Source organism: Bos grunniens, chromosome 4, assembly GCF_055505025.1.
Source record: "Bos grunniens cultivar Pamir isolate PY7600 chromosome 4, Bosgru_T2T1.0, whole genome shotgun sequence".
In the NCBI taxonomy this organism is placed as follows: Eukaryota; Metazoa; Chordata; class Mammalia; order Artiodactyla; family Bovidae; genus Bos; species Bos grunniens.
In genome coordinates this window covers 11,210,878-11,234,850 of record NC_141168.1, presented here as the reverse complement: position 1 = coordinate 11,234,850, position 23,973 = coordinate 11,210,878, and the positions used below count along the sequence as shown (strand labels likewise).

General features: G+C 35.4%; 1 long non-coding RNA gene across 4 annotated transcripts in view; it reads right to left on the bottom strand.

Annotated features, from left to right (window-relative positions):
- LOC147373536 (uncharacterized) overlaps nucleotides 1-23,973 on the bottom strand; it is a 94,275-nt gene that overhangs the window by 25,727 nt on the left and 44,575 nt on the right. The window contains exon 3 of one of the 4 annotated variants that reach the window (XR_015163101.1): nucleotides 6-2,411. The exons of 2 other annotated variants lie outside the window; for them this stretch is intronic. This is a non-coding gene — a long non-coding RNA (uncharacterized LOC147373536). Of the gene's footprint in view, nucleotides 1-5; nucleotides 2,412-20,730; nucleotides 22,887-23,973 lie in introns of those variants that run through there. One more of the 4 variants, XR_015163098.1, reaches the window with a different exon arrangement.

Here is a 23,973-nt window from a genome sequence, read left to right as displayed (position 1 = left end):
TGTACAACTTCTTTCCCAAAGAATACCCCGCCTGCAAATATGTTCCATAGAGTTAATTTCCAGTAGTATTGAAGTACATTTTTGAAAACCTGAGTTATCTAGTATTAAGTCATATAATAATACATATTAGACATAAATAATCCAGTTCAGGAAGTTTCAAACTGACACCAGATATTGTTTTACAGTCTTTCAACACTCCCATTAATAGAAGGTTAAAAAAGCACAGTATTTACCTATATATTTGCATTGGCCTAAGGGATGCAAAATGTTTGGACAAGGCACACATACACACACACTTTTATAAAAGAAACACTTTAGGAATATAACATATTTACAGGGAAATTCCTTAAATTTTCTGGAGCATTTTTATGACAAATGCATTCACATGTCAAATTATCAGAGAGAACTAGTAAAAGATTACTCTAAAGAATATGACCCTCATATAATTCCCTACCTTTGGTTCATCCTAGGAAGAATCAGTTCAGTTCAGTTCAGTCACTCAGTCATGTCTGACTCTGGGACCCAATGAATTGCAGCACGCCAAGCCTCCCTGTCCATCACCAACTCCCGGAGTTCACTCAAACTCACGTCCATCGAGTCGGTGATGCCATCCAGCCATCTCATCCTCTGTCATCCCCTTCTCCTCCTGCCCGCAATCCCTCCCAGCATCAGAGTCTTTTCCAATGAGTCAACTCTTCGCATCAGGTGGCCAAAGTACTGGAGTTTCAGCTTTAGCATCATTGCTTCCAATGAACATCCAGGACTGATCTCCTTCAGAATGGACTGGTTGGATCTCCTTGCAGTCCAAGGGACTTTCAAGAGTCTTCTCCAACACCACAGTTCAAAGCATCAATTCTTCGGTGCTCAGCTTTCTTCACAGTCCAACTCTCACATCCCTACATGACTACTGGGAAAACCATAGCCTTGACTAGACGGACCTTTGTTGGCAAAGTAATGTCTCTGCTTGAATAACAGGTACTAAACTATACAGGTAAAAGTCTAAGGTACAATAAAGAGATGTTCCCTATACAGAGGGGTTCTTCGTACAGACATTAAATTTCAGTGATTATACTAAAAGTGTGGATAATTAACAACCTGTAAGTAGAACTTCTATTCTCTATGAGTAGAATTTAAAAATCAGTTCACATCAGCACAGTACAATGTCACAGACCAATTGATTTATGTTCTCAATGTTTCCCTTTGCTCTGAATATTGCTGGGTTTCCTGAGCTCCAGTTGCTTTTCTAATCCCTTTTATATATAATTTCTTATCACCTAATATAAGACGTAATAGCCCAACTGGACTTCCATCACCTCCACTAGCTTTGTTCGTAGGCATTTTTCCTAAGGCCCATTTGACTTCACACTCTAGGATGCCTGGCTCTAGGTTTGTGACCACACTATTGTGGTTATCCCAGTCATTAAGACCTTTTTTTTAATATATAGTTTTCTGTATATTCTTGCCACCTCTTCTTAATCTCTTCTGCTTCTGTGAGGTCCTTACCATTTCTGTCCTTTATTGTCTCCATCCTTGCATGAAATGTTCCCTTGATATCCCTGATTTTCTTGAAGCGATCTCTAGTTTTTCCTATTCTGTTGTGTTTTCTCCATTTCTTTTCATCATTCATTGAAGAAGGCCTTCTTATCTCTCCTTGCTTTTTCTGAAACTCTGCATTCATTTGGATATATCTTTCCCTTTCTCCCGTTTATGTTGCTTCTCTTCTTTCCTCAGCTATCTGTAAATCTTTTCAGACAACCACGTTGCCTCCTTGCATTTTCTCCCCTTGAGGATAGTTTTGGTCACTGCCTCCTGTACAATGTCACAAACCTCTACCCACAGTTCTTCAGGCACTCTATCAGATCTAATTCCTTAAATCTATTTGTAACTTCCACCATATAATCATAAGAGATTTGATTTAGGTCATACCTGAATGGCCTAGTGGTTTTCCCTACTTTCTTCAATTTAAGCCTGAATTATGCAATAAGGAATTCATGATCTGAGCCACAGTCAGCTCCAGGTCTTGTTTTTGGTTACCATATAGACCTTCTCCATCTTTGGCTGCAAAGAACATAATCAATCTAATTTTGGTATTAACAATTTAGTAATGTCCATGTGTAAGGTCATCTCCTGTGTTGTTGGAAAAGGGTGTTTTTTATGACCAGTGTATTCTCTTGGCAAAGCTCTGTTAGGCTTTGGCCTCCTTCATTTTGTACTCCAGGACTAAATTTGCCTGTTATTCCAGGTATCTCTTGACTTCTTAATTATGCATTCCAATCCTCTTTTATAAAAAGGATTGTTTTTGTGCTAGTTCTAAAAGGTCTTGTAGGTCTTCATGGTGCCAATCAACTTCAGCTTCTTCAGCATTAGTGGTTGGGGCATAGACTTGGATTACTGTGATGTAAAAGGTTTACCTTGGAAACCAAAGAGATCATTCTGTCAGTTTTGAGATTGCATCCATTCTTGGAAGAGTACTGCATTTCAGATGGTTTTGTTGAGTATGAGGGCTACTGTTTCTTTTAAGGGATTCTTGACCTCAGTAGTATACAAAATGGTCATATAAATTAAATCCACCATCCCCTTCCATTTTAATTCACTGATTCCTAAAATGTTGATGTTCACTTTTCCCATCTCCTGCTTGATGTGCAATTTACCTTGGCTCATAGACCTAGCATTCCAGGTTCCTATTCATTACTGTTCTTTATAGCATTGAACTTTACTTCCCCCACCAGACACGTCCAAAACAGACAATCTTTACTGTTCTGGCCCAGCCACTTCATTCTTTCTAAAGCTATTAGTAATAGCCCTCCTTGTTCCCCAGTAGCATATTGGACACCTTCTAATCTGGGGGGTTCCTCTTTCAGTGTCATAAAATTTTACCTTTTCACACTGTTCATGGGGTTCTTGAAGCAAGAATATTGGAATGGTTTGCTCTTTTCTCTCTCAGTGAATCACATTTTCTCAGAACTCTTCACTGTGACATGTACATCTTGAGTGGCCCTGCAGGGCATGGCTCATACTTTATTAAGTTATGCAAGTCCCTTTGCCATGAAAAGCCTGTGATCCATGAAAGGGGTCCCATTATTAGCCTATACCAAGCCTAGTAACAATACCTAGCTGCTGTTTAATGGCTAAATCATCTGTGACTCTTTGTGACCCCATGGACTATAGCCCCCCAGGCTCCTCTGTCCATGGAATTTCCAAGATAAGAATACAGGAGTGGTTAGCCATATCCTTCTCTAGGGGATATTCCTGACCTAGGGATCGAACACATGTCTCCTGAATTGCAGGCAGATTATTTACAACTTAGCTACCAGGGAAGTCCTGTAGCAACATTTAACAACATTATAAGAAGGTCAAATTAGAAAATGATTATCTTTGTGAACATACACACAAAAATCTGATTTGTGTGTCTTTTGCTATTAATCTGAAATTAATAGCAAATCAATTTCAGTATATTCTATAAATTCTATATACAAAACTAAGTGTACATATCCCTGGAAAGAAAAGTTGGTGCAGCTGTTGAAAATTAACTGTACTATGCAAAAAAATAGAAATAGTATATGATCACTGCAATACATGAAAAATAAACATTTGAAAAGTTTAATAAAATCATAATTTTAACATCTTATTGAATTAGGAATGGAATGCTATTACCAGCGTCTGTTATATCTATGAAAAATCTATGTCTAACATCAAACTTTATAATAAATATTGAATTTTTTGTCTAAAACAGGAAGGAGACTACTATATCCCCTTTCACCACTTTTATTCCATATTGTACTGAAAACCTTGAGGGCAATAAGAAAGAGACACAAAGGCTAAATTGTAGAAGAAAATGGCAAATTCTTGTTGGAGGATGATGTGATTGTGTATGTAGCCAGCCCTATGAAATCTACATAAAAGCATTTTTATGGGTTGAATTGTGTCCCTTAAAAGGCATATGTTGAAGTCTTAACCCCAAGAACCTCAGAATGTGACTTATTTAGAAATAGGGTCAGTGCAGAAGTAACTAGTCCCGATGAGATCATAACTAGGCTGATGTCATTATAAAAAGGGCAATTTGGACATGTTCATTCATTTAGAAAGAATACTACATGAAACTGGAGTTTTCCTGCCATCAAGACAAGGATCCTCCAGAAGCTAGGAGAAAGGCCTATAATAGATCTTCCCCTAACGTCTTCAGAGGGACCGTGGCCCTGCCAACAGCTTACTCCTGGATACCTACTCGCTAGAACTGGGGAACAATACATTTTTTGCTGTCGAAGCTGTTCAGTTTATGATACTTTTTTATAGCAGTCCTAGCAACTAAGACAAACATAACTCCTATAACAAACAAACAAATTTAGTTTGTGGAAACAAAGTCAGTATAAATAATTTATATGTATTCCTATAGGCCAGCAACAAATAATTGGAAAATAAAAGTTAAAGTGGCTCACACAATAGTCTACCTTCAATGCAGGAGACCTGGGGTCAATCCCTGGGTTGGGACTATTCCATGGAGAAGAGAATGGCAACCCACTCCAGTATTCTTGCCTGGAGAATCCCACGGACAGAGGAGCCTGGCAGGCTACAGTCCATGGGGTCTCACTGGCATCAAAAATATCAATTACCTCCAAATAAATTCAATAAAAGATGTAGAAGAACTATACCTGAAACTAACAAAACGCTGTTGAGCTAGATTTAGAAAACCCATATAAGTGGAGTTATATACCATCTATAAATTTTTCAAGACTAGACACAATGTTGTCAAGATATTCATTTTCCCTAAATGGATATACGAATCCAATGCCATCCAGATCAAAATTTCCACATCCTTTTGATAAAAATTGTCAGCCTGTTTCTAAAATTTACATAAAGGTGCAAAGGATCTCAAGTAGAATAGACAGTATTTTAAAAGAGCAACAAAGATTTAAGATCAGCACTATTTTATGCTAAGATTTTCTAAAAGCTACAGTAATTGAGATAATGTACAATGAAAAGATAGAAAGATATCCAGGAAAGATATTCCAGAAATAGACCCATTACAAATCAGAGAAACCAAACAAAAACCTACTAAGTTGGTATATTCTCAGCTTCTGTCAATGGTTCTCCAAAAATATGTCCCATAGAACATTACTCTGTAGGATGCAAATATATTCTAACAAGATTTTTTTAAAACTCCATGAGCAAATAGCTTTGAGAGACTGGGATAAAACAAAAAACTAACAATATACGTGTCCTTACCACAGGGGTTCAAAAGGATTTCAATGTGTAAAAATGCAATTAAAATCTCTAAAAGTACTGCAGAGATTCCTAAATTTATTTGGCATTAGAAATAGATTGTATCAGTATATCCCATGCGAGGCTATTTCAAGGAAAATACTTAGATGGACAATAGGCTAGAGCTGTTATATTTACATTGCCTGGAAAAGGACAGACTCTTCAATAAATGGTACAGGAAAAACCGGATATCCATATACAAAAAAAAAATAAAATCGGACCCTTATTTTATACCATATACAAAAATCAATGCAAAACACATTAAATATTTAAAAGTAAGACCTAAAACTATAAAATTCCTAGAAGAGAGCATAAAGAAATACTCTTGGCACTGATTTTGGTAACACATTTTTGGATGTGACACCAAAAGCACAGGCAACAAAAGCAAAAATAAATGTTGCCATTTAGTCACTAAGTCACAGAAAATCCTATGGACAGAGGAGCCTGGAGGGCTATGGTCTACGGAGGTCACAGAGAGCTGGACACAACTGAACTGACTGAGCATGCAGTACCCCGTCTTTATCCACTCATCTGTTGATGGACACTGAGGTTGCCTCCATGCCCTGGCTTTTGTAAATAGTGCTACAATGAACAGTTATGTACATGTATCTATTCAAATTATGGTTTTCTCCACATGCATGCCCAGGAATGGGATTGCTGGATCATATATATGGTCGTTCCTTTTTTTTTTTTTTTTTTCTATTTTTAGCTTTTTGAGGCAAATTTGTGCTGTTCTCCAAGGAGAGAATGCAATATTGCCATTTGCAGTGACATGGATGGGCCTAGAAATCGTCATATTGAGTGAAGTAAGTCAGACAGACCAAGACAAATATACATTATTACTTATGAAAAGTGAAAGAGTTAGTCGCTCAGTCATGTCCGACTCATTTTGACTCCATTGACCCCAGCAGTCTCCTTTGTCCATGGGTTTTCCCAGGCAAGAATACTGGAGTGTTTTGCTGCTCCCCTGTCCAGGGGATCTTCCCAACCCAGGGGTCGAACCCAGTTCTCCCACATTGCATGCATATTCTTTACCATCTGAACCACCAGGGAAGCCTATAAACCATTATTACTTACATGTGGAATTTCAAGAAAATGGTACAAATGAGCCTATTTAAAAAACAGAAACAGTCACAGATGTTGAAAACAAACTTATGGTTGCCAAGGGTAAAGGGGTGGGCAGTAGGTACAAATTAATTGTGAGCTTGAAATTGATATATCCACACTACTACATATAAAATAGATAACTAATAAGAACTTAGTGTATAGCACAGGGAACTCTGATCAATACTTTGTAATGACCTTTATGGGAAAAAAATCTAAACAAGATTCATTACAACATTATAAGTCAATTATACATCCATGAAATGTAAATTCACAATTTAAAAGGCAACTTAAGGATTGGGAGGAAATATTTTCAAACCACATTTCTGATTATATTTCACTCAGCTATTTCTATTTGTGACACCATGGACTATAGCCTGCTTGGCTCATCTATCCATGGGATTTCCCAGGCAAGAATACTGAAGTGGGTTGCAGAGATTAAACTCCTGTCTCCTGAATTGCTGGGAGATTCTTTACTGTCTGAGCCACCAGGGAAGCCCATATGTCTGATTAGAGATTATCCAAAGTATCTAAGGTATCTATACAATTCAATACCAATAAGCAAACAACTCGATTTTTTTCAAATGAACCAAGGACACGGATATACATTTTTTTCAAAATAAAAAAGCAAAAATATATTGGTGTTTTTACTATGCTTTTGTTACCAGAGCAGTGCTAAAAAAAAAAAAAAAAAGGCAAAATGTCCTCTACGATCTTCTGGTAAATAAAACCAAACCACTGAGATGTACTAAAATGTATTGCATAGGCATCAATTAACGCAGGCACCTATTTAATAGGTGATATCGGAGATTTTTCTTATTCTTTACAATTTAATTGACTTTTCCATATTTGTTTATTTAGATAACAAATAATATGATAGCATAAAATGTTAGCCTAAAATTGTTCCTCCATCTATGAATTGCCACATTATTTTATCTTTATTGATTTATTAAAATTATGGTACTTATAACTTGTTTTATGTTTATTTATGCATATCTCTTGTTTCCTTCATGATATATGAGCTCATTGAGGGCAAACAAAGATACTCTGTTCAACTTTATAGCTTTTTAAAGAGTCTAGAAAATTTTGCAAATAGAATAGTCAATTAGTAAGCATATGTTGAATTCATATAAGCAACTTCTTATAAAGCAAACATATGGAACATTTCTGATACAATATGTCCAGACCTTTAAATGATAAAAACAATAAAAAATCCCAAATAAATTCACAATACTTTACCATTTAGATATAATAATTATTTAAATATTTATACTCATTAGATTAGCATGTTTTATGATTTGATTTTGAATGAGTATTAAATACTTACTCATGAAATTGATGAAAATCAATTTCATCATTTAATCTAATTATTTAAAAAGTTAATTTATTCTTGGAACATCTTATAGCCCTTCAGAAAGGACTTCAACTTGGAATACTAGTATAATAACACTGAAAACAGTACAAGAAATTTTAAAATAGTTTTTTCTAAGTTAACTGTTTTCTGAATTTAAATGAGGAAAATCATTTCCCTGTTCCAATTCTAGCATTGTATTATATATTGTGTGACATCCAACAGTTTATGTTAATTCAATAATGTTGATTTGCATACATCAATTTGATTTATGAAATACTTGAATGTCAGAAAATTTAAAGTCAGCAAGTAACAAATAATCTTTCTAATTTACTAGTACTATAAATTATATTTTGAGTGTAATTTGTATATATTTTAGATATCTCAAGGAGAGGATTTCATAACTAATATATCTAATTTTATAAAACATGTTATTGAAAAATTATAGATATCAAATGAAAATTATGTATATTTTTTCATCAAGACACTGCAGCTTAAATCAAACAAAGGTGATAAAATAATAAAACTGTAAAGACAAAGACAAGAACCCAGTTCTTTAGAGTTAACATTCTATCCATTTATGAAAAAGAAAACATGTAATGTCCTATTCAAAACATAATGTCCTGGTGGTATATGAAAGAAGTTTATAAAACACTTTGTGTAACAGTCTGTATCTCAATTAGATATTTTGCTATATGTTGCTTGAAAGTGAAGTGAAGTGAAAGTTGCTCAGTCCTGTCTGACTCTTTGTGATCCCATGGACTATGGAGTCCATGGAATTCTCCAGGCCATAATACTAGAGTGGGTAGCCTTTCCTTTCTCCAGGGGATCTTCCCAACCCAGGGATAGAACCCAGGTCTCCCACATTGCATGCAGATTCTTTACCAGCTGAGCCAATGTTGCATGGAGAGTTAAGTAATTTGTCTAATGACAAATAACTTATCACATACATTGTATATTTCCTAAACCTTTATTTAGTTAACAAACCAAATAGTAGTTCTAATCACTATTTTCACAACTAAACAAATTTTCAAATTCTAAATTCTAACATATTATGAATATTAATAATGCCATTAATACATTTAGACTTGATAAAGTGATATTAGGTTCATCATTTGTGCTTATGTATATTGCTAGAAGAAAAGCAGATTATACTGTGGCACTAAAAAATAAAAAGCACATCAATGGATATTTTATTTAACTGTAAAATTCATTGTAATGAAGGGAAAATCATCTTGCCATAAATTGTTACATTTTATCTAATGGAGATGCCAAGGTTTACATTGTGCTAAATATTCTATCATTTATTCTGCTTTAATACCCCATTATATCTTTATTTAATTGATGTTAAATACATATAGGTAATTGCTATTGAACAGTGTCTTATGTTTAATTTCCAAACTAAATTTTATTTTATTTATTTTTTATTTATTTTTTTGTTTTTTTTTAAATTTTATTTTATTTTTAAACTTTACATAATTGCATTAGTTTTGTCAAATATCAAAATGAATCCGCCACAGGTATATTTTAACATCTGCATTTGACAAGAAATTCAATAAGATCAAGATGGTGGAGTAGAAGGACATGCGCTCATCAACCATTCAATATCACAGTAATCCAAATCTATGCCCCAACCATTAATGCTAAAGAAGCTAAAGCTGCACCATTCTATGAAGACTTACAGGACCTTCTATAACTAATACCCCAAAAAAGATGTCCTTTTCATTATGGGGGACTGGAATAAAAAGTAGGAAGTCAAGAGATACCTGGAGGAACAAATTTGGCCTTGGAGTAAAAAATGAAGCAGGTCAAAGGCTAAGAGAGTATTAACAAGAGAATGCACTGGTCATAGCAAACACCCTCTTCCAACAACATAAGAGAAGACACTACACATGGACATCACCAGATGCTCAATACCGAAATCAGACTGATAATATTCTTTGTAGCCAAACATGGAGAAGCTCTATACAGTCAGCAAAAAAAAAAAAAAAAACAGAAGCTGACTGTGGCTCAGATCATGAGCTCCTTATTGCCAAATTCAGACTTAAATTGAAGAAAGTAGGGAAACCCGCTAGACCATTCAGGTAGGACCTAAATCAAATCCCTTACAACTATACAGAGGAAGTGACAAACAGATTCAAGGGACTAGATCTGATAGAGTGCCTGAAGAACTATGGATGGAGGTTCGTGACATTGTACAGGAAGCAGTAATCAAGTCCATCTCCAAGAAAATAAAATGCATAAAGGCAAAATGGTTATCTGAGGCAGCCTTACAAATAGCTGTGAAAAGAAGAGAAGCTAAATGCAAAGGAGAAAAGAAAAGGTATACCCATTTGAGTTAGAGTTCCAAAGAATTGCAAAGCGAGATAAGAAAGCTTTCGTAAGTGATCAATGCAAAGAAATAAAGGAAAACAAAAGAATGGAAAAGACTAGATCTCTCCTCAAGAAAATTAGAGATACCAAGGGAACATTTCATGCAAAGATGGGCACAATAAGGACAGAATTGGTATGGACCTAAAAGAGGCAGAAGAAGATATTAAGGAGAAGTGGAAAGAATATACAGAAGAACTATACAAAAAAAGATCTTCATGACCCAGATAATCACGATGGTGTGATCATTCACCTAGAGCCAGACATCCTGGAATATGAAGTCAAGTGGGCCTTAGGAAGCATCACTATGAACAAAGCTGGTGGAGGTGATAATATTCCAGGTGAGCTATTTCAAATCCTAAAAGATGATGCTGTGAAAGTGCTGCACTCAATATACCAGCAAATTTGGAAAACTTAGCAGCAGCCACAAAACGGTAAAAGGTCAGTTTTCATTCCAATCCCAAAGGAAGGCAATGCTAAAGAATGCTCAAACTACTGCACAATTGCACTCATCTCACATTCTAGCAAAGTAATGCTCAAAATTCTCCAAGGCAGGCTTCAACAATACATGAACCATGAACTTCCAGATGTTCAAGCTGGATTAAGAAAAGGCAGAGGAACCAGAGATAAAATTGCCAACATCCACTGGATCATCAAAAAAGGAGGAGTGTTCCAGAAAAACAGCTACTTCTGCTTTATTGACTATGAAGAAGCCTTTGTGTGGATCACAATAAACTGTGGAAAATTCTTCAAGAGATGGGAAGACCTGACCTGCCTCCTGAGAAATCTGTACGCAGGTCAAGAAGCAACATTTATAACATGACATGGAACAACTGACTGTTTCCAAATCGGGAAAGGAGTATGTGAAGCCTGTATATTGTCACTCTGGTTGTTTAACTTATATGCAGTGTACATAATGTGAAATGCTGGGTTGGATGAAGCACAAGCTGGAATCAAGATTGCCGGGAGAAACATCAAAACCTGAGATGCGCAGATGGTACCACACTTATGGCAGAAAGAGAAGAAGAACTAAAGAGCCTCTTGATGAAAGTCAAAGAGGAGAGTGAAAAAGTAGGCTTAAAACTCAACATTTAGAAAACTAAAATCACGGCATCCAGTCACATCACTTCATGACAATTAGATGGGAAAACAGTGTAACCAGTGAGAGACTTTAGGGACTCTGAAATCAGAGCAGATGGTGACTACAGCCATGAAATTAAAAAAAATGCTTGCTCCTTGGAAGAAAAGTTATGACCAACCTAGATAGCATATTGAAAAGCAGAGACATTATTTTGCCAACAAAAGCCCATGTATTCAAAGGTGTGGTTTTTCCAGTAGTCATGTATGGATGTGAGAGTTGGACTATAAAGGAAGCTGAACGCTGAAGAATTGATGCTTTTGAACTGTGATGCTGGAGAAGACTCTTGAGAGTAACTTTGACTGCAAGGAGATCCAAACAGTCCATTCTAAAGGAAATCAGTCCTGAATATTATTTGGAAGCACTGTTGCTGAAGCTGAAACCCCAATATTTTGGCTACCTGATGCGTAGGACAGGGAGGCCTGGCGTGCTGCGATTCATGAGGTCGCAAAGAGTCGGACACAACTGAGTGACTGATCTGATCTGATGCATAGAAATGGCTCATTGGAAAAGTCTCTGATGCTGGGATAATTGAAGGCAGGAGGAGAAGGGGTTGACAGAGGATGAGATGGTTAGATGGCATCATCACTCATTGGGCATGAGTTTGAGCAAGCTCTGGGAGTTGGTGATAGACAAGGAAGCCTGGCATGCTGTAGTCCATGGGGTTGCAAAGACTCTGACATCACTGAGTGACTGAACTTGACAAGAAATTACACTCATATACTACTAAAAAAGGTGGGATATTTTGGCTTATTTATACACTTTAAAATTAAGTGTTTAATCTAAATCGTATGTTGAACTTTAAAAAAAATAAATTTTAGCCACTTTTATGATTGAAATAATTACTAAATCACTAATCACTTTATTAAAGCTTAAATGAAAAAATGGTCAGTCTTTCTTTTCTTGACAATTCAATTTAGTTCAGTTGCTCAGTCATGTCCGACTCTTTGTGACCCCATGAATTGCAGCACACCAGGCCTTCCTGTTCATCACCAACTCCCGGAGTCCACCCAAACCCATGTCCATTGAGTCGGTGATGCCATCCAAACCACCTCATCCTCTGTCATCCCCTTCACCTCCTGCCCTCAATCTTTCCCAGCATCAAGGGATTTTCAAATAAGTCAGCTCTTCTCATTGGGTGGCCAAAGTATTGGAGTTTCAGCTTCAACATCAGTCCTTCCAAGGAACACCCAGGACTGATTTCCTTTAGGATGGACTGGTTGGATATCCTTGAAGAGATCTCCAACACCACTGTTCAAATGCATCAATTCTTCCATGCTCAGCTTTCTTTATAGTCTAACTCTCATATCCATACATTACCACTGGAAAAACCATAACCTTGACTAGACGGACCTTTGTTGGCAAAGTGATGTCTCTGCTTTTGAATATGATGTCTAGGTTGGTCATAACTTTCCTTCCAAGGAGCAAGCGTCTTTTTATTTCATGGCTTCAATCACCATCTGCAGTGATTTAGGAGCCCCCCAAAACAAAGTCAGCCACTGTTTCCACTGCTTCCCCATCTATTTGCCATAAAGTGATGGGACTGGATGCCATGATCTTAGTTTTCTGAATGTTGAGCTTTAAGCCAACTTTTTCACTCTCCTCTTTCACTTTCATCAAGAGGCTTTTAGTTCTTCACTTTCTGCCGTAAGGTTGGTGTCATCTGCATAGCTGAGGTTATTGTTATTTCTCCCGGCAATCTTGGTTCTAGCTTGTGTTTCCTCCAGCCCAGGTTTCTCATGATGTACACTGCATATAAGTAAATAAGCAGGGTGACAATATACAGCCTTGATGTACTCCTTTTCCTATTTGGAAGCAGTCTGCTGTTCCAGGTCCAGTTCTACCTGTTGCTTCCTGACCTGCATACAGGTTTCTCAAGAGGCAGGTCAGTTGGTCTGGTATTTTCATCTCTTGAACAATTTTCCACAGTTTATTGTGATCCACACAGTTAAAGGCTTTGGCATAGTCAATAAAGCAGAAATAGATGTTTTCCTGGAACTCTCTTGCTTTTTTGATGATCCAACAGATGTTGGCATTTTGAGCTCTGATTCCTCTTAACAATTAGCAATATTAAAATCTTATTATTTTGCTCCAGTATCAGGATTTTATAAAAGGAAGTGACCCTGTCATAAAAATACATGAAAATGTATAAAAATATCCCTAGAGTGGAGAACACTTTGATGTAAATGAATGGAAACTTTTCTTGTTTATCCATGGCTAAGCTGACATGCTCAGTTTTCTGCAAAAGAAAACACAAGTTACCTATTTAATCTGTACTTATTTGTTTGTTTTTTCTATATGCTTAATGCAGAATCTGAGGTGATAAAGTTAAGATTTTCACCTCTTCTAATACAACTATTTAGTGATACATTCCCCCCAAAATATTGCTTATAGGGTATCAACACACATTTTTATATATAATTTTTAATTTTCATTCAATTTAAAATATATTGTAATTTCACTTTTGATTTACATTTTGACTTATGACTTTTTTAGAAGTGCATCATTCATTTTCTAAGCATGTGGGGGTGCCCCAAAAGTTTCTGATATTGAATACTAATGTAAATCCATTCAGGGCAGAGAACATATTTCTTTGGAAATTTAGTGCTTTTAAGTTTAATGAGATTTATGTCCAGAGTTTGTTTTATCATGGTCAATGTTTTGTATGCACTTGAAAAAATGTATATTCTGTTGTTTTGTGATGGACTGTTTTATTAATGTCACTTAGGTCAGGCTGATTGATAGTGTTGCTCAAATTGTTAACATCTTTATTGTATACTTGCTCTATCAACCATTAAGAAAGTATTGAAATGTATGACGATAAATGTGAATTTGTCTATTTTTCTGTATGGTTCCATAAGTTTTCCTGTCATGTTTTCGAAGTACTATTAAGTACATACTAATAGTACGGACTTCCATGGTGGCTCCGACAATAAAGCGCCTGCCCGCAAGGCCAGAGACCCAGGTTCATCCCTGAGTCACAAAGTTCCCCTGGAGAAGGAAATGGCAACCCACTCCAGTACTCTTGCCTGGAGAATCCCATGGATGGAGGAGTCTGGTTGGCTACAGTCCAAGGGGTTGCAAAGAGTTGGACACAACTGATTGACCATTTTCACTTTCTAAGTACATAAGGTTTAGGACTGCCATGCACTCTTGATTAATTAACCTCTTTATAATTGGGGAATAACTATCCCTGGCTGTATTTTTTGCTCTGAAATCAACTTTACCTAATTTTAGGAGATATACTCCAGGTTTGTGATTACTCTCAAAATGTTCCATTTGTTTTTATTCATGAAATGAATTCTTTGTAGGCAGTTCATAGTCAGGTGTTGCTTTTTTCCCCAGCTATCTCTATTAGTTGGGCTATTTAGATCATTCTACATTTTTAAAATTTTAATATGATTTAAAGATTAAATCTAACATCTTATTATTACTTTTCTATTTATCCCACTCAGTCTTTATTATTTTTTCTGTTTTTTAAATTTACTGAATCTTTAAAAAATGAATTTATTTTATCCACTTTAATTATTTAGCATCTATAATTGTCTGATGTGCTATTTTACTGGAGAATTTTTGGTTCATATTATACAGTCATCTCTCTGTATCCTTTTGAGGAACTGTTTCCAATACTCCCAGAGACATCTAAGTCCCTTATATAAAATGGAATAGTACAATCAGTGTTCTGTTTCTGTGCCTTCCCCATCCAGATTAAACCAACTGCAGATTGAATTCTTTAATTTATTTTAGTCTACTTTCAAGTTGTCTTATAACATTTCCTATATACTATAAAACTTTTATAATCGTATCCTTTCATTCCCCCTTTGCTATGTACTATTACTTAATTTTTAAATATGTTTTTAATTTCATGTACAGTTTAAATTTTACATTGCTGCTGTGTTATACATCAGAAGTGATAAACTAAATTATGTGAATAATAGTTCAATAATAATAATCATATGTCTTTACTCACATACCATTTCTGTTGCTCTTCATTCCCTCTCAGTTCAGTTCAGTCACTCAGTCGTGTCTGACTCTGCAACCCTATGAACCACAGCATGCCAGGCCTCCCTGTCCATCACCAACCCCTGGAGTCCACCCAAACCCCTGTCCATCGAGTCGGTGATGCCATCCAACCATCTCGTCCTCTGTCGTCCCCTTCTCCTTCTGCCCTCAATCTTTCCCAGCATCAGGGTCTTTTCCAGTGAGTCAGCTCTCCGCATGAGGTAACCAACGTATTGGAGTTTCAGCTTCAACATCAGTCCTTCCAAGGAACATCCAGGACTAATCTCCTTTAGGATGGACTGGTTGGATCTCCTTGCAGTCCAAGGAACTCTCAAGAGTCTTCTCCAACACTACAGTTCAAAAGCATCAATTCTTCAGTGCTCAGCTTTCTTTATAGTCCAACTCTCATATCCAACCGTGACTACTGGAAAAACCATAGCCTTGACTAGACAAACCTTTGTTGGCAAAGTAATGTCTCTGCTTTTGAATATGCTATCTAGGTTGGTCATAACTTTCCTACCAAGGAGCAAGCGTCTTTTAATTTCATGGCTGCAGTCACCATCAGCAGTGATTTTGGAGCCCAGAAAATCATTCCCTCTAATAGAGCCTTATTTCTGTCTACTTTCATATTTCTTCTACCTCAAGTTCTTTTCAATTTTTGTAGTGTGGCTGTCTTATTGATTAATTCTTTCCAATTGTATAAAATAGTCTTTAACATTCATTTTCAAAAGATATTTTTGCTGAGTATAGTCTTCTACATGGACAGCATTTTTTTTTCTTTCAGTGGTATACAGATGTTATATTTTCGTCTCACTTACACTGTTTATTAAATATTGTTGAATAACATTGAATATTGTTATATTTTCACTTCTCACTTACATTCTTACCAGCATGAAGTCTGCTGATATCCTTATATTTATGCTTCCATACATACACTTTTCTGGTTGATTTTTAAATTATTTTCATATCTCTGATTTTGAAAAATTTGATTTTGATGCACCATAATGCAGGTTTTTCAGATTTATTTTCCTTCAGTTTCACTGAGGAGCTTGCATCTGTGAGTTATGCATTTCATCAAACTGAGCATATATCTGACCATTATTTCTGCATATTTCATTTCTGTGTTTGTTTTTCTTCTGTACAGACTCTGCTTGCACATATTAGGTGATAGGAATTTGTCCTGAAACTCACTATTTTTTTTTTAATCATCTTCATCTGTTTAGACATATTCTGTTACTATGTCTTCAGGATCACTAATGCTTTCTTCTGAACTGATCATCTGCCATTAATATACCATACAATAAAATTTTCATCTCACATATTGTAGGCCTTATTTGGATCATTGTTTGCACCTTCCATTTGTCTCTTCTTAAATTTTTTAATATATTAAATACAGTCATAATAATACTTTCAATGTTTTTATCTGTTAATACTAAAATATATTTCAGTTCTGAGTCTTTCTCTATTATTTATCTTTTTATTGTAAGTATTTTTCTTCTTGCATGCTTAGTAATTTATATTTTAGCAATCACTAATTTTCCAGTACTTTGGCCACTTCATGAGAAGAGTTGACTCATTGGAAAAGACCCTGATGCTGGGAGGGATTAGGGGCAGGAGGAAAAGGGGATGACAGAGGATGAGATGGCTGGATGGCATCACCGACCCGATGGACATGGGTTGGAGTGAACTCTAGGAGTTGGTGATGGATAGGGAGACCTGGCGTGCTGCGATTCATGAGGTCTCAAAGAGTCGGACACGACTAAGCAACTGAACTGAACTGAACTGAACAGAATTTTCTTTTCTTTGGTTCTGGTTATTTCTGGACTTCTGTAAATATACTTGAGCTTTGTCTGGGATTCCTTTAAGTTAATTAGAAATAGTACAATCCTTGGAATCTTGTTTTGGAAGTTTATTAAGTGATATCAGAGCAGTGCTCAGCTTAAATTTATATATTCTGCATTTATCAGCCAGGACCTTCTGTGTATTCTACCTAATTCTCTTTTAATCTCGAGGCTTTGTATTTTGGCTATTGAGTATTGACTATGTTTCTGGCCACCTGTGAATTTCAGGCCCTCTAAGAACGTCTAATATCTTTAATATTTTTAATCTCAAGTGGTTTCTTTATATTTATGTATTAATCTGTATTCTGCACACTTGCAAAGTACTGTCTACAATTTCCTCTCCATTCCAGCAGTGCAGCCTGTGCATTCTAGTCACTTTGGTCTCAGCTTCATTTCTTCAGCTTAACAGAACTGAGCTTGCCTGTGTTCTTTCTCTCTGTTTGTCAGAACCTGAAAATTCATTCAAGTTAGTACATTTGAGTAAGCTCAGTGCTCACTTAATTTACCTACTTAGTCTCATGTATTGCAATCCTTTTTGGCCTGCTATTTAGTATCTCTAGAACTACTGTTCTATTAATTTGGTTCATCTTTTGGTTGCTTCAGGCAGTAGAGTAAATGCAGTCCCCTTTGTCCTTCCTGGAAACATTCTTACTAGTTTTTTTTTTTTAACTATTTTTCTTTAAAATACATGTACACCCATGGCGGATTCATATTGATGTATGGCAAAACCAATACAATATTGTAAAGTAATTAACCTCCAACTAAATTAAATAAATTTATATTTAAAAAAAAATAAAATAAAATATATTGGTTCCTACAAAGAAATAGAACATAAATACAATAAATAAGAGCATGCTCTGTCTCAAAATACACTTTAACCAACAGAATATGACACTTTTCAAAGTAATGACTTTGAGAAAAGTATCTCTCATCCTTAAATTTATTTTTAATATATTTTAAATATTATAGTCTAGCCATGACAGAATATAAGATAGCTGAGTAAATTCAACTTACACCTAAAAAATATCCTAGGGTTACACATAGATTTTATTTTATTTTATTGACTAGGTAAAAAGTAGACAAGGTAATATTGTCCATTGGTGAAAGTTATTCCAAAAATGAAGTGCCATTAATAATATATGATGACATTTATATATTTTTGTTATCTTACTTTATGAACAACTTTAATATTTAACTTGTTTCTTTTAACATTGCTTCAAAGTAAATAGGTTATGTACAATGAAAAGGAAGCTAAAATATTTTAAGCCTGAAACAGTCTATTGCAGAAATTTTAAAGATAGAACATTTTTGTTGTATCTATAATTTTTAGTTTGATATTTATTGGCTTTTCAAAGTGAGAATAAAGTAATAATTGGAAAGTACTTGCCCCTGATGATATGGAGAAATTACCTCTGCTTTTAATATAGCAACAGGGAAACTAGTATCTTTTGCGTAGTGGCAGCAGTAAGGAAGCTCATAAAGCAGATAACGTTAGACTTTGACCCCGTTTCATCACTTCTTGTCACTAACAAGTCTCATCACCTACAGTTTTTGCTCTTTCCGCTTTAGGTATCATGTGCTGTAATTATAATGAGATTTTCCTTTACTTATAAGTGCAGAGCCAAAGTATGATCTCCAAAGAACAACTTAAAATTTCACTGACAACTATGCTTTTCAGAAAGGAAACTTGTAGGGCAAAATAGTAACACTGAAACATTAAAACTAGAGAAAATTGACCAAGGATAGAAGGAATTATTTTTAGTTGCATGTTTTCTTGTATACATTCAAGTGAAGTATTGTCTGGGATTCAATATTACTTTACAAACAATGAAATACAAATATGAGTCACATCATTACCTCTGTGACATCTTAAGGTTTTGTCATACAACTTACCGATATTTACAAGAGAACTGAGAGTCAGTAAGAGAATTGAATTCTCTTATTCAATGTAAATACAACCCTATAAAATACTTTTCAATGAATCATTTTACATAGGAAAAAATTCATAGGATTTTTGTGTCCTGAGACTGTAAGTCCCTGGGGATTAAATTTTATCTGGGGGATAAAATTCATTTTCCAGATATATGCTGCTGCTGCTGCTAAGTCGCTTTAGTCATGTCCGACTCTGTGCGACCCCATAGACGGCAGCCCACCAGGCTCCCCCGTCCCTGGGATTCTCCAGGCAAGAACACTGGAGTGGGTTGCCATTGCCTTCTCCAATACATAAAAGTAAAAAATGAAAGTGAAGTCGCTCAGTTGTGTCCGACTCTGAGCGACCCCATGGACTGCAGCCCACCAGGCTCCTCTGTCCATGGGATTTTCCAGGCAAGAGTACTGGAGTGGGGTGCCATTGCCTTCTCCTTTCCAGATATATATTTATATATAATTTTTTGTCTTAGAATCATTAAATTCCATATTCCTCTTGTAAAATATTCTGTTAGCAAATCAGAAGCTAATTAAGAAGCTTGAAGTGGGGACTGCCTTTGAATATTAATATATTAAATGTGTAACTCATTCAGGGTATTAATTTACTAAATGTGTAATGTGATAAATGTGTCTCACACAGAATTTTCCCTGTGGATGTTTTATTTATAAATCTATAGGTAAAATAAATGAAATACTTTCTGTATTTAGTCAAGGCTTCCCCGTCACCTCTCCTGAAAACCCAACAAAAATTTTATTAAAAAGGATAGAGAGATTATTACATACCCCTTAGGCATCAATGAACATGTGTTTTCATAGCTGAATTAACTGTCTCAGATACAGACCTCCAGCATCTATTTTCTTTTTTTCTTTTTAAATATGTAGATGAGAAATGTTGAATAGTCAATTAATTTAAAAAGTTATACAGTGGTTGTTTTAGAATTCATATTGACATGATAAATTCTTTTCTCATCATTGTTTAAAAATGACATACACCTTAGGAATCTAATCTAATCTCATTTAAGATAAATCTCAAGTTCTATTATTTCAAATATTATGTTCATCACATTTTTTAATATTTAAATGATAAAATATGCCCTGGAGGAAAACAACATTTTAAAGTTTAAGACAGAATAGGCTTCTGAAACAAAATAATGTTAATATTTTCCACATAAATTTATTATGAATAATGAATCATTTTCTTTGGAATTAAGGAGCTATAATGCAGTCCCATTTGTCTTCCTGGGTAACATTCTCTTCCTTTTTCTTTGCAGCCTCAACCCCTTGGCTGTAAAGAGTCACCACCTAATATATTTTTATTTGTTAAGTCTAAAATCTAAAATAGTGCAAACTGAATTCATGATATCAGTGAAAGTTCAGGATCCATAAATACATTTAGATCTATTTTTTTCTAAGCTATAGATAAATAACATTTGTTTACCTACTAAATCAAAAGTGGTAAACAACAGCCAGATGGCTTAATTTAAAACAACCTGGATATTTTGGAGGTGGCTAAAATAAAGGTTGGGCTTCTTGGGTGGTTCATTGGTAAAGAATCTGCCTGCCAAGCAGGAGATGTGGTTTTAATCCCTGGGTCAGAAAGATCTCTTGGGAAAGGAAATGGCAACCCACTCCAGTATTTTTGCCTGAAAAAATCCATGGACAGAGGAACTTGGTGGGCTACAGCCTATTGGGTCTCAATGAGTCAGACACAACTTAGTGACTAACTGACAACAACAACATCAAAAAAATACAGTTTTATTACATTTTAGTTACTCCTGCTAGGTTAAGACAGAAATCCATAATCAGCTCATAATACAAGGTATAGCCCTGACATAATCTTCTCATTCTGTGATACTACTTTCAGAGTTGAGAGTAGGGTGGACGCAGTGTTTATGAATAAAACTGATGACTAGATTCTTGAGTTGAGAAATAGAAACTCAGACACTAGTAGCAAGGCTCAGCAGCAGACAGTATTTTAGCTACTGCTTACAATGTAGAATGCCCCACCTTTATATTTCAATGATGTCAAGAGTGAGGACACACACACACACACACACACATACACACACACACACTTTATGATCCTCTCTAGAATCAATCCAGATTCAGAGACTTCCTTACATTGAGAGACTCAATATCCTTCACCCAAATATAATTTTCATAAATACTTATTTCTCCAGGAGCAGTTACATCTTTATGTGTTATTTCCATTCAAATTGTCATATCCATTTGAATATTGTATCCATCTAGCAAACTGCATTCACCCTAAAATTAAGTTGATTATAAATCTTCCATTCAACCCATCATCTCTTATTCCCAAACTGATTTCTGCATTTTACTTAGTATCATTCTAATGCCTAAAGCAAAAATCACAAATAAATTTTTAATTCTACCATCTCTTCCCCCCTATAATAAACTGACAAATGTATTGTAAAATTCTCTAGAAATCAATAACAAAAGGGCAATGGGAAAACTCACAAGTAAATGGAAATTAAACAACATACAACTGTATAGTCATTGGTTCAAAAAGAAAATCAAAAGAGAAATTAGAAAATATTTCAATACAAGTGAAATAATTCCACCACACACTAAAACTTACAGGATACAATAAGGGCAATATTGAGCAGAAAATATATGGTGACAAACACCTACATTAAGAAAAAGAAATAATTCAAATAACCTAACTTTATACTTCAAGTAATTGGAAAACAAAGAACAAACTAAGCCCAAAGTTAGCAGAAGAAAGTAAACAACTAAAATTATGATATAAAGAAATGAAATAGAGAATGTAAAAATAGTTTTAAAAGATCAAGAAAATTAAGAGATGGTTTTTGAGCAGATAAACAAATCTTGACGAGCCCTTAGCTAGACTAACCAAGAAAAAAAGCAAACTAGAATAGATAAAATATAAAATGAAAGAAGAGATATTACAACTGAAACCACAGAAGTTTCAAAAAGACTACAAGGCATTATTAAATTATGAACAACTATACACCAATTGGACAACCTAGAAAAATAAATTTCTAAAACATACAAGCCACAAAGACTGACTCAAGAAGCAGATAATTGAACAGATCAATAACAAATGAGAAGGCTGAATCATTAATCAAAAGTCTCCAAAAATGAAAGTTCAAGATTAAATGACTTCACAGGTGCATTCTACCAAACATTTCAATAATGAATATCAATCCTCTTAAACTATTCAAAAATAGAATAGAAAAGAATACTTCCCAACTCATTTTATGTAGCCAGCATCACTCTGACAAAGACATCACAAGGAAAGAAAACTGCAGGCCAATATCCTAATAAACATGGATGTAAAAATCCTCAACCAAATATTAGCAGACCAACTTCAACAGCACATTTAAGCACCATAAGGTGCATTATGCACCATAATGTACATATGCATGTGTGCCATTACCACAACCATACACCATAACCAAGGAGGATTGATCCCTGGGATGCAAGGGTGGTTCAACATGTGAAAATCAATAACTGTGATAAGTCACAAAACAGAATAAAAGATTACCTTACTAGATGTAGAAAAAAATTCTGGCAAAATTCAAAACCCATTCATGACAATAATTCTCAACATATTATGTACAGAAAGAACTAATCTCAAATCAATGAAAGCCATATATGAAAATCTGGCAATTAATGTCATACTCAATGGTGAAAAACTAAAATCATTTCCTCTAAGATCTGGAATATGGCAGATACTGGAGAAGGAAATGGCAACCCACTCCAGTGTTCTTGCCTGGAGAATCCCAGGGACAGGGGAGCCTGGTGGGCTGTCGTCTATGGGGTCACACAGAGTCGGACACGACTGAAGTGACTTAGCAGCAACCACTCTTGCAACATCTGTTCAACATAGTACCAGAAGGCCTATCCAGAGCTGTTGGAAAAGAAAAATAAGTTAAAAGCATTGATTTTTTTCCCTCAGAATACTGCAATGTCTTTAAACTGGTTCTCCCCCTGCCCATTCCTCAACTCTGAGTCTCTTCATTTTCCAGGATTAGACTTCTAAAAGGCTACGATATTCACCTTCTGATTAAAAGATAAAAAACCTGTCATAGTAACCATTGCTTTGCAGAATAAAGGCCATAACATTATGCATTCTATTTATGATATGGTATGCAATAATCTATACTTGACATCCATTTGTCTGCCAGTTTCTAACATGAGCTTTGCAATATGAGCAGCCAAAGTTGAACCAAAACAAATGAAATTCTCTACCATTCCTGAACACATTTTGTAAATATCTTCTGCCCAATTCCAGACAGAATGTAAATATACATCATTTATAGATATAACAGTTAGAAACAGACATAGAACAATGGACTGGTTCAATGTTGGGAAGGGACTACACTAAGGCTGTATATCGTCACCCTGATTATTTAATTTATATGCAGAGTACATCATGTGAAATGCCAGACTGGATGAATCACAAGCTGGAATCAAGATTGCCATGAGAAAGGTCAACAACCCGAGATATGCAGATGATACCACTTTAATGGCAGAAAGTGAAGAGGAACTCTAAAGTTTCTTGATGAAGGTAAAAGAGGAGAGTGAAAAAGCTGGCTTGAAAGTCAATATCAAAAAATTAAGATCATGGCATCTAGTCCCATCCCTTCGTGCCAAATAGATGGGGGAAAGTGGAAATGGTGACAGATTTTATTTTCTTGGGCTCCAAAATCACTGTAGGAGGTGACTACAGTGAACAAATTAAGACACTCACTCCTTGGAAGAAAAACTATGACAAGCCTAGACAGTGTAACTAAAAGCAGAGACAACACTTTGCCAACAAAAGTCCATATAGTCAAAGCTATGGTTTTCCCAGTAGTCATGTATGGATTTGAGAGTTGGACCATAAAGAGGACTGAGCATCAAAGAATCAATACTTTTGAACTCAGGTGCTGGAGAAGACTCTTGAGAGTCCCTTGGACAGCAAGATCAAACCAGTAAATCCTAAAGGAAATCAA